General features: G+C 23.5%; 1 protein-coding gene across 2 annotated transcripts in view; it reads right to left on the bottom strand.

Annotated features, from left to right (window-relative positions):
- The window catches only part of LOC112682814 (uncharacterized protein CG43867), a 78598-nt gene that overhangs the window by 47546 nt on the left and 17413 nt on the right, over nucleotides 1-13639 (bottom strand). The gene's annotated exons all lie outside the window — the stretch shown is intronic.

The following is a 13639-nucleotide window of genomic DNA, read 5'->3' as shown; positions in this document are numbered from 1 at the left end:
ATATATATATATATATATATATATATATATATATATATATATACATAATTCAAATTTAACAACAGCAAAAATAACAATGATTTAAAAATAACGAATATTTCAGGAGACATTATTAAATAAAATTACAAAATAATTATATATTATAATTATAATAAATACAATATTTTAAACTGCAAAACAATATTTATTGAAAATGATATAAAACACTATTCGTAAATGTATCCAAAAGATGAAAAAAAATTATGTATATAAAATACGATGGTGGAAATCCATGCGTAAATTAGATTATGTACATACATGCGAATTACGATATAAAAAATAACATCTTACGCAGATCTTTTGAAACCTTATACCACATCGAAAACCGTATACAATTTACCACAAGGTTCACGAACATTTATATTTTCAGCTAAGATCACGTAGACAATTCGGCAAGTTAATTTCTCTTGAGACTGATTTCGGTCGAAGACCTGACGGATTCAATTTCCCACAAATCTCGGATTTGTAATGAAAATTACACGAAAATATTATACGATTTTCTTAACACATCATTTTTCTTAAGAAAAAAAACATTAACATATTTATATATATCATCCTAAATAGATAACTAGATTTTTGTTATTATAGCCATACTATTAAATTTTAAAATAAATGTTTTATAATAATTGTAAAATTGTAATGTATTTTTATAAAAGGAAAAACAAAATGTTAACAAAATAAATATTGTAGAACTATTTATGAGAAAAACAATTTGATAATACTAAGTATAACTCTCAATTTTTAAAGCAACTTCTAAATAAAATAACAACGTTAACTATTTTAGATTATAGTAACTAACATAATGTAGGTAAATATAATTTAAGCATAAATACTATAATCGTATATTAAATAACATTTAAATTTAATTTAATTATTTATTGTTTATATTAAAAAGAAAATAATTTCTCCTCGACAAAATATTTTTAAATATTTTTATTGCACTGAATTAAAAAGCAATGTATAACAATTGTTAATATCTTGAATTCAGTATTTTTCCAATATTTACATAATACCCTATAAACTTGATTTATTATTAATTAAAAAAAAAAGTATTTTATAGAAAGTTTTGGAGAATAATATAGCACTGTCAAAAGAATGTTAGAATATTTAGAGTAGAGCAGCGGTTCCTAAACTGCTCCGTGGAGCTCTTAAGGTTCCGTAATTGTTTCTAAAGGGCTCCTTTCACTTTACCATAGAAAATGTAAAAACGTAACAATTATCGATCGTTATTTAAAATAACGAGCGTATATATTTTTACAAGTCTCCGTCAACTCAAATATAATCGACCAATACGTATTAAACTATATTCAAATTCTGATAGGAAAATATCAATTTTTAATTGTAAATAATACGCATTCTTACTTCAATTATTTCCCTGCTAGATATCTTGTAGATAAATATAATATTAAATATATAATATCTCGTTTTGAGTTTCTCCCTATATAAATTCATATTATTTGTAATATGCTTCTCAGAATATAGGCTAATAACACTTAATATTAAATATTTCTTGGAGCTCCACGAGAAAATACTGCTTAAAAAAAGGCTCAGGAACTGAAAATATTTGGGAATCGTTGGAGTAGAGTATTAAAAAGCATCTTGGCAAGGATTACTACTGTACACTTTTAATAAAGGAAATTACAATTAATCAAATTAAAAATTTAAATTAAATAATTTTTCAATAAATTTACCAGATATTTATGTTTTGATGATAACGGTTGCCCCATGACGATGAAATTACAATGTCTATAGGTGGTATGATTGATTTTTTATTCACAGTTTTTCATATTAGCGTATCAACACTGTTTTTACATAAATACCCGTATATACACACTTTTATTTTATTCATGATCAAAAAATAAAAATATTTGTGAAAATAACAAATATACGATAAATTACGCTGTACGACAGAACCACACGCTTAACGACGAACGAACGACTGCGGCCGTTTCGGAATAGTGACGTTTTAGCGGTTGCCTGTCTGTCTGCGTGGACGGCGCAAAATCCGCGCCGCTCAGTTTCCGCCCACCACCTCTTTCGCTCTTCTCATCCAAAATCTCACAGTATATATGTATAAATGTTTTTAACAAAAACCTTCAATGTGATTAGTACCATTTACAGATTATCAGTCATTGGTTTTATTAAAATCAACATTTATATAATAACAATATAAAAATCATCCGACTAATTGCAAACAATTAAAAGTTCAATTTCAATCGTATGATAACGAACTTATGTAAATATATTTAAGAAATTAATTTATAAATTAATTGCATACTAGTATATTGAATATTATTTTAATATAAACTTTTAAGATATAAGTGTACCAATTTAAATAACATATTAAATTATATCATGAGAATTGAATAAATATGATGAAATTGATCGTGTGTTAAATGAATTTCATTAACAATTACCTATGCATACAATTTAAATATATTTGCATTATTTATCTAAAAAACATATTGTTAAATAAATAACTATAATTTTTTATTACTTTTTTTATTTATTTTTTACTTTTAAATACATTATATTTTCGCAATCAAATAGATCGTCTCATGAGTCGAATGATAAATGAAATAATTTGGTACACAAGTATAGTTTTGAAAACTTTAAAATAAGTTATTATGAATGGAGTGTCATCATAACCAACAAAAGATAAGTTTTCAGGGATAAAAGAAATATGAACTCACGTTTATTTCCAGTAAGAAAAACATTTTAACGACACACATAGATAGGTACATATATACTCGTACATACATATATATAACTAAATATATTGAATACAAAATATAGTCACTTATATGTTCCATTCTAATGGTTAAACATTTATTTTAAGCCAATTATTTATTAGCTGCATTAATGAAAAGGATAAATTTAATTATTTTGCCCTAAATCTATATATTCATGTTAAAATACAAACAGTTTTTTTTTTTTTTCAGAAATGTAGTCAATCAAGTTAAAAGATGTATAACATAAATAAAAAAAAATACATATAATATACCTATTTACCAATCAATATGATTTCACCGGTTAAAATTAAAAAATTATAATTTATTTTTAAAGCAATTTTTAATTTATTTATTTTAATTATACTTAGACATATATAACATATATTTAATAAATTATCATAAAAACTGTATCTACTATCATAATATTTTATTATCATAAAAAGAAAGAAAATTATTTGAGAAACTATTGTATATTATTTAAATAAACGTATTTTTTTTAAAAAAAATTAACTTTTCTGCTCAAAATTATCACTGGACTGAATAAATTTTATTTTATGTAACTCAAAGTGTTGAAATAGTGTCTATGTAAATTAAAAACCTAGCATATTTATAATTAAATCAAAATAATTAAGTATAAAAAAGCACTTTATACATATGTATATATTGAGATTCCTAGCAGGTTATAACTGTTATGTTATTAATGATAAAAAAAAATTATTTATTTATGTAAATATTTTTAATAAAGTATACCTACATAACATTATTTGTTTTATAATACAAAATGTTTAAGTAAAGATTAATGATTTTAAATCAAAACCAAATAAAGGTTAGAGCCGTGAAAGTATTTATAACGAAATCAATATTAATATACTAATTATTGAAGTATTACCATTTAATATTTATTCATTATATACAATTCATAAAATGAAATATTATATTAGTTTATTATCAAGTTTAATATGTTTTTATATGAAATGGTTTATGTTGTTTGTGTAAAATTATATAAATTGAAAATCATACAAAAATATTTATACTATAATACGATCAATTATTAAAAAAAGTTATTATTTTTAACTAAAAAATATTTAGATAGTTGAATAAAAAAGAATAATTAATAATGATAGAAGAAATAATATACTTATTAAAAAAAAAATTAAGTATTAAATATTGAATATTTATAGTACATTGTACATACATTGTTATGTATTATGTATATCATTCTAACATTACATTGTATACTTAATATACATATATATGTAAATATGTAAATATATAAAAATAAAAATATATTGTTTAGATCAAAAGTAGTTATGAATAATTTAATTTTCATTCAATATTGAAAATAAGCAAACAATCAAAAAATATTTAAAAAAAATATTAAACGCACATGGCACTAATATATTATATTAAAAATTATATAAGCATCAAGTATTATCCAGTTATTTGTAATTACGCAAGAAGATAATTTTTAGATTATTTAGGTGCCAAGAGAAAATCATTTAAGTTAAATTTACATTAATTTAAAAAAATTGTAAATCGATATGTTAACAAGGATTATTTACTACTTATTGTATTCACATATTAACTAATGTCGCGATTAAGTATGTAACTCAAATACTTATACTTAAATTTTATAATATTGCTAAATATTAATGGCGATTTAATAAATCTAATTTTATATGAAATAAATAACCTTCGGTTACATTTGGTTAAATTAAAAAAAGCACATTTTTAATGGTAATTTATATATAAAAAAAATATGTCTTTCAACAAATATATTATCTTTTAAACATGCAAAGAATATTCATGTATACAAAACGTTATCAGAAAACTAGTATTAATGCAATGCAAAATAAACATAAGATGTAATGTAGTAACCATTCAGTTTCAAACAACGAACCCATATAGAATATAAGCACGCAATGGGTCCGGCAACACGATTTGAGGAAGCGAAGCTTGACATTCAATTAAGAGTAATTATAATAATTTCATGTAAGTCTAAATAGTAACTGCTGTTTCATTTACACTCGTTAAACGCAATATAACACACTAGGATAAGAATAAAATTTTACGAAATAAACTTTATGTGTGAACTTTGATGGTTCACGAAAAATAAACCATATAAACAATTCATCATTTTTTTCTAATAATAATTAATAAACTATAATTAGAATAAAAGTTAATATTCCATCAAAACTTATTGTAAAATGATCCTTCAATAAATTATAATTTCAATCATTTAAATTCAACTAAAACTTAATATTCTATGAATATATAACGACAAAAATGTATTTAATTTTATGTATAAGGTTTGAAATCAAATATTCATTGTTTCTCAAAGAAAGAATATTATGTTTTTTTTGGATTATGTTGGAAAATTAAAATTATTGGTACGTTCCAGAATTTATAATATTTAAACCGTCCACCAGAACGGACTGCAATACACTTTCTATACATTATATACCGTTTTATATGTATGTGCTGCAACAGCATAATGTCACTGCCATGGAATACCATGGGAGTTGAGGTATTATCAATATGATTTATTAAAGGCACTACGAGTAGTAACTTTTGGTAGGTCTTGGTTATAGTTTTTTCTTTCCTCCCCTATATTATGTTTTATAACCCTATATAAATCAACCAATCATATTCGCATTACGTCGTTGGGTTCTCAGAAATAATGTTTAATCAATAAACAATTTCTTGAATTTAAAATAGTTTAATTAGATGTAAAATACTTATTATACAATTATATTTATGTAAAAAATGTTAACTGACTATTTTATTTTTCCGTCCATTAAAAATATTTTAATACACAAATAAAATGATTTAAAAAAAAAAATGTTTTTAATTGTATAACTTCTAATAGAATCTAAGAAAAGAGCTTCGTCCATCTCAGTGATCTATAATTATTATAGCCTTGGCAAGCATTTTAACGAGTATTTTAAGCAGTATAACTATCAATTTAAGTAATGTAAATATAATACAAATACGTATTTCTATATAAACAAATATTTTATACAGTTATAAACAATTTTAAAACTGGGAAAATTCAACAAAAGAGTAATAATAAAAAGCAGAATTCGGGTGAAAAAAAGATTGTTTTACAAAGATGAAATATTTAAATATATAATTATACACAATAATAATATGTCCTATGCATTTTTTCGAAAATACATCACACTAAGTTAGAATGAGATTTAAACTATTCATCAATAAATAAAATGTTAATATAATATTCAGGATAATTTTTTTTAGATTATTTAAATGGATTTAAAAATACTTTCAAAAATATTCCTACTTACCATACAAAAGTGATTGGTATTGTAATATTTTTTTTCAAATCATCACTTTTCATAAATGTATCGTATTTATCCCAAGATAGTGGAAAGTAAATTTCTTTAGTCTTAAAAATATAATAAAAATTGATATTCTACACATTGTTCATAACTTTTTATTATTATTAGCTTCAAGTAAACATTGAAAAGAACACAATTGTACAGAATGTCTTCGCAATTAAGATGAAATGACCCGTCAATCTATTGACAGATGATTACAACCGTGACTTTTTGTTCGAGGGGACGAATCAGTAATGAGAAATAATGAAGACAGATTTCTAGTGGAAAATCGGGAACAGTTAATCCATTAGGCCGAATATACTTTTTGCTGTAATAATGATGTTTAAATTCAATTCTCCGCGTGTATTACGAACATTCAGTCACATCAATCTTCTGAATGACGCAGCATATTAACAGTAGTCTAAAATACTTTCAGCGACCAAGAATGATATTCAGGGAATTACTGTAACAATTCAATAACTACAATATATAATAATGCAATGAAATATATTTACAATAATATATATCCATAAGTAAACTGAGAAAACTAAAATAAATAATATTTTAAAAGTGCTTATATTGATGTAACTCACAACAAAGAAGATGAGACAATTGTAAATTGTACACTCAATTTAAAAAAGGTCCTTAATTTATTATAGGTATTGATTAATTTTGTACCAAATCAAATTATTTACAATAAACATGAAAAAACCAATTGTTCATTATAAAACTCAAAACAAAATCTGTTTAGCCATTATCTAATATGGTGAATTTTTTTGAGTTGATAATATTGAAAGTCTGCGTAATCTTGGAAATCTAAACAAATCAACAATTGGAACTTCAACAACATAAGAGTATCCACACATTCACATACGATAAAATGTAAATAATATTTACTAAATTACTAATAAACTAAAATAATATATCACTTGACAAAATAATAACACTACTTTTTTATCATTATTTTTAATACAATTTTATGCATAATAGCGAGAATGACTACCTACAGCCTATGGGCCAGTTAAATAACGTAAAATTAAAATTGATCTAAAAATGTGTATACAGTTAAATATATGGTAAATTAATATTTATTTAGCAAGTTACATTAAGATACTGTAAAATTAATACATTTTGCATTATTTATAAATTAACTCTTTATCATTAAACAGACAAATTAATAATAACATGAAAAAAAAAAATATAAAATTTAAAAATCTATAAAACTCTGAAGAAACAAAATTCTTCAATTAGGGAACTAAAACAGAAAATAAGCGATTTAAAAGACGACTTCTAGAAGACCTAACTCTTATTAGGCGACATAGAAAACGGAGCTTAAATCAACAAAATACAATATAAAATCCAATAAATATCGCAATCATCATATTTTGACAAAAATTACATTTTGTACTCTATCAATTTCATAATTAACATTTTCCTGAATATCATAATAATATAAACCTATTAAATATTACACAACTCAACTTATGCAAGCGTACAAAACACAATGCCTCATTTAAAAGAAATTAAATAAAAATTAATAAGTTTGTATGTCATTATTAAATCTAATATTGAATAAAGCCATTAATTTTTAATTATTTTAATAAAATAAAACATGATAAATGTACATAATTGCTATCAATAATCTATACAATAGAAAGAAAATGTAGTACATTGTTATATATTTTTTATATTATCTTAATTCTACACATAAAAAAATATTTATGATCTGTGCTCAGCAACTCATTTTACAACATATTGTATATTGAAGGACTATTATTGAAACTAAAAACCAATCACTGTCTTCATAAAGCGAAAACAAGAAATTAAGCTTGAACGCTTGAACCCAAGCTAATAAATATCGAAGTCAGGAACTGAAATTTCTGAAATTTCTAAAAACTGTTTTTCCCCCTGTCGTTTGTACATTGGTATAACGAGGAAATAAATAAAACACACGGTTAGTAATAAGTCTGTTTAACTTTTAGGAAGAAGGTTAAATGATTATTCATATGGCTTTTTTATTTTTTTAGTTAAATTAAATTATGAAGGTAACATGATTTAAAATATATTACATTACTTTATTATAATTATTTGAATATATTTTAAACAATTTTTAATAACCTTATCATACTAATATACAAAAACCGATATATTATCTTAAAATAAAGAATTAAAATTTCAACAAAAACTGCATATTTTTGAGCTATGGATTCTAAAATAGAGATATGATGAATTTTTTTAAGTATAGATATAAGTATATATATAAATTATATAAATAATTAATATATTATACTATTATTATAAGATAGTAATTGATAGAATAACGTATATAAATAATGAATTACTTTTAAAAATATATAAAACAGTTAGATCTTTGGTTTATATGCATCTCTTAAGATTTCAAAGATAAATAAATTTAAGCTTTGTATACTATGTTGGATTGTATAAAGATTTTAAATGGTGTCGAAAACTTTAATAAAATATACTTATTTAGGTACGTACTTATCTAAGCGATTTTATGAACTATTTAGTTTTTTTTATTCCAACAATTGTACCTACACTTATATATATTTTTCTTCTTTAAAGTTTATATAGATATAACATACGATAGTATACGAACACGAAAAACTATAACTTTTCCAAAAGAAAGTGAAAGCAATAATTTTTTGTGCACTTCCACACTTTTATAAATCGACTCCTAAAGCCAATAAGTCCGTCAATGGCCATAAATATCATCATTCCGCGGTCCTCGAGTATCAAATATATATAATATACTAAACACAAACACAGGAGCACGGTATCAAAGCACGCATAATATGCGTATACTACTTTCATTTTGAAAACACTTAGCAAGAAAAACTTTTTCAAACGTAGGGAAGAAACAGATGGATTTTATCGACTTAGACTAACGTTCAAGAAAAATATATGTGAATTTATAATAACCGATAGGAGTTATTCACCTACAAAATATTAAATATATCAAAACGAAAATGATAGAACACTGTAGTGCTGTCGCCAAGAACGAAAAATATTATAAAATTATGTGCATTTTTGGAAGGTACTCAAGTGGATATACACATCAACCGTATGCCGGTTTAGTGTATCTGACAGGAAGCAAGGGAATCATGCAAAATATAGTGCGAGTAGTTAATAAATATGATATTTATGATAGAGTAAATAATAGCTATTTATTTATATTAAAACACAAATATTTTTTTTTTATTCTTCAAATCAAATTGGTAGAAATTGTAATAACATTTGATAAATTTATATAAAGTAAAAAATGTAGGTACACACATTTAATGAAATTTTATGGACTATTGTTTAAAATACTAAATGTATTACTACATGAAAATCTAACAATCACATATAACCAACAATAAAATTCAATGAAAAGTACTAAAAGCAAGTACTAAGTTAAAAGCTATTTAAAAATTAAAATAAGTATTAATCACATAATTCAATCAACTTATTTTGTTATGTTCGATTATAAATATTTAAAGCATGAAAAAACTAGCTGATAACAGTAAATTTATAAACACAATTTTTTTTTTAAATCACACGATTTTATACATAAAAAATAAAAATAAATAATATTATTTTAAAAATTACACAAAAAAATAATTCAATAAGTTAGTTTCAAGATATAAAAAATAAAAATATTTAGCAATATAATTTACCATACATACGTACATTTAGTAAATACAACCAATTATAAAATAATACAAAATAATATAATATAATAGCATTTCTTTCATATATTTACCTAGCGAGTTGAGCAACTGCATCAAAATCTTACAACATAGATATTTACTAAAAAATACATTAAAGAAATTTTAAGAAATAATACATATACATAAACTTTAACTTACAATATGTGAAAAGAATGTAATAATTATTTAATATTATATAGTATTATCACAAAAAACTATAAAAAAACGAAAAAAATCGATTAATTATCTTATTAACTTCGTGATATTAGAGCAAACCTTAGAAAACCAGAATTTTCGTTGTTTTTATTCCATAAAATTACTTAAAAGTTAATTTAATAAATAAAATACACAGAAAGTAGCTCAATTTGCATAGTAATTTTTCAATATCGTTTATTAATGTTATTTATTAAATTATATTAAAAATGTTGGCCATAGGATTAAATATGTTAGCCATTTTCACATATCAAAGGGTGAATATTTCGAAAGTAATTTCATATTATTGTCCCAACACACTGTACGACTACTTGTGTTCAACCGAGTTTTGGGTACCGTAAACTTTCACCCCTTTAATCCTACGACTGCACCCAAGGTTAGCTGCTATTATACGACCTCCAGGCTAGTAATTAATAGACGACATTTCAGACCCCGAGATAAAGTCTCATCGGTACGCATTGCAGGCATCGTTGATATTTTTCCTCTGTTCAACCTTCCCCAAAGGACTCACAAATACAAGACCCAAGTTTGACTCACAAAATCCAAACTAACCATAGTGATGAAATCTTATTCTGAATATATATTTAGTTAACATACAAAATTAAATTGACTTCTGAACATTTACTTCTAACAATCACCTGACAAAAATTGTTCATTTATAATATATTTTAAAACTGTTAAATAGTTTATCAGATACAAAACCATTTTATAGAGAAATATAAAAAAATTTTAACAAAAATAGAATAATTAAAAACTACTACATAGTATAACATTTATTTGAGAAAAACTTGGGTAACTTAATATTAAAAAATAATAATTATGCTTTTTGCAAGGTAAATTTTACAAACATTATTATATTGTTTAAGAAAAACATAACAATGATTTATATTAGTTTTTAGTACACATATTATTATATATATTATACTATGCAAATTTTACTCTGAAGATATTCCTCTCTTTCCAAAAATGTACGTCGTTTGCTCTAATAAACAAACGCTTTGTTTATACTTGGTAATAACCTTATCTTTCTGAGCATACCAACGTCATAAAATTAAATTAAACACATATTGTCCCCTATTATTAGTACCAACCATTTTCAACACAACTATAGGGGCATAAATAATTAAAGGTAAACATATTTAATAAATTAAACTTAATTATAAAAATATAGTCAATGTCTAATTTCACTATTCTGAAGATATTCATTCAAAGAATTTATGTTAATTACAAGTAGAATAAACGAAAAAAGTAAGTAAAATACTATGCATTAAATCTAAAATTAATCTCTAGAGTGTTGTTTACACTAAATTAATATACTTGAACAATACACAAAAATTAAATAACGATATTATTGAAGATTAATGGGTCATAAAGTAAATTATAAAACAAAATAAAAATAAAATAATAAAGAACCATTAATTAGCCAATCTAAACACAATTAACTTAAAAATACTAAATAACCGTAAATAATTGAATTAAATGAAAATATTGAATTCAGTAAATCAACTTCAATTCTAAATTTTTATTAAATTATTATTTATTTACATTTTTGTAATTTATAGAAAATATTTAATAAAAATTATGATATAAAATAAATCCTAGTCTTAAAACTTGAAAAGTTTTTAGTTAATACTAATTAATGAAAACGTTAAATTTTAAAGAATTAGAAATTAAAAATACAATGTTTTTACAAGACTAGAAAGTTAGAACTTTAAATATGATAACATTAACAACAAAAAACTATTGTTAAGCTAAATAATGTAAAACATATAAAGAACTTATAGCATAACTTAATAACAATCGAGATAAACCAATGTATGTTAATTTGTATTATTTATTAAAACATGCTAACCTATACATTTTACACAATTTACTCATAATAATACATAACAATTATTGTTCACGTTATTTAAAATAGTTAAATAAATAAGCTAATAAATTTGTAACATTTTACCGAGATAAAAATAAAACTAACTAGGTAAATCGCATTACTGTTATTGAAAATCGTTCCCTTGTGGTTAGCAATCAAAAAAGAATTGAAACAAACGTGTTTAAAGGAACAAAAACACATATTATAGACCATACGGATTCCTACGTTGTCGGTTACTGTCTTGAACTATGCGTCTTTTCTAGAAGCATTTTATCTAAATTAGTCGAGGGTAAAAAGAAAATATAGTACACATTTCACCCTTATTCTTTCTTCTTTACACTGCGATTTGTCTAACCACAAAACCCTCCACAAATACATACACACATATAACTATAACATACTAAGCACCACCTTTACCTACAGGATCGAAGCCAGTCATTTGTTCTTTCGTTTTTTATGAAACTTTATGGGGTTTTATGTATGCCTCTGGGGATTCTAAAACCGTCACGTTTATGCAACCAGACAAGTACTAAATCTAACTTGACGCTACCTACATAGATATAGTTATATCTACTTTTAAATTATTTGGACACGATGAGTGTGTGTTCCAAAATAATGTAAAGCAAAAACATAAGAGATAGTCGATTAATGTTTTAGAAGATAAATTAATACCAATTTAATTTATTCGTTAAACAAAGTTATACCATTGATTAAATATACTATATTTAATCAATGGTTTTATCATTATTATTTTCAATAAAATGTAGTTACTTGAAGATTCGATACTTTTTCATTTATATTAGTCTATTAATTAGTTTATAAAGGTTTCAAAATTAGTCTGAAGAAAAAATAGTTGCACAAAATTTAAAAAGAAAATTAAAAAAAGGCACCGGACGTTAATAAAAGTGAACAGTATATACTTTGGCAGCTTTCCAATCACAGTTTGTAGAAATGGTTAATCCCCCAGGTGAAATGATGTCTAAATCCGTATATAAGTCGAGGTTTTCTGAATGTATTTACTTACTAAAAAATCCGTTTTTATGAAAATTTAAACACCTTTAAAAATATATTTTTAGAATATTATTACAAGGGGCAACACAATATTATGCTACCATCAAAATTGCTAACAGCTCGCAGTTAAAATTATACCTAAAATTACTTTGATAAGCTCCAAAAAATATGAACTTACATTATACGTATATATTATCGACATAGTTACTTTAAGTTATAACACATGAAAACCACGGGTTAAAAAAATAATTGAGAATATTAACAAGTATTTATAATTTGAATGGATTCAAAGTAATTTTCCAAATATGATCACTAATATTTCTTAAATAGGAAATCAAATCAATTAATATTCAGAACGATTTTATATTTTAATCTAAAAAATGATATACAGTTACATAATTTTGAATAAAAACTATCATTTTAAAACATTTTCAAACGCAATTTCACTAAAAAAAATAAATATTATCAAGCTAGGAAAGAATACGAGCAAAATAACGTATCAAAATCGATGATTTTTCTTAACGTAAAGGTATTAAAAAAACCTTTTATAGAGAATATGCATAAAAGTTAAAAGGATACCAGAGTCAACGAAATCGGTTAAAAGCACTTTTGGACTGGAGGTGAAAGAAGCCAAATCGAGATAAATGGCTCTCAAGAGACAAATTGTACAGCGCAGTAGAGACACACCAGGTATGATGGGAAATTAAATAAAAAATAAGTCCCTGG

This window comes from Sipha flava, unplaced genomic scaffold, assembly GCF_003268045.1.
Source record: "Sipha flava isolate LNK unplaced genomic scaffold, YSA_version1 211_pilon_pilon, whole genome shotgun sequence".
Taxonomy (NCBI): domain Eukaryota; kingdom Metazoa; phylum Arthropoda; class Insecta; order Hemiptera; family Aphididae; genus Sipha; species Sipha flava.
The sequence above is the reverse complement of the archived record's forward strand: the minus strand, read 5'-3'. Positions and strand labels throughout refer to the sequence as shown.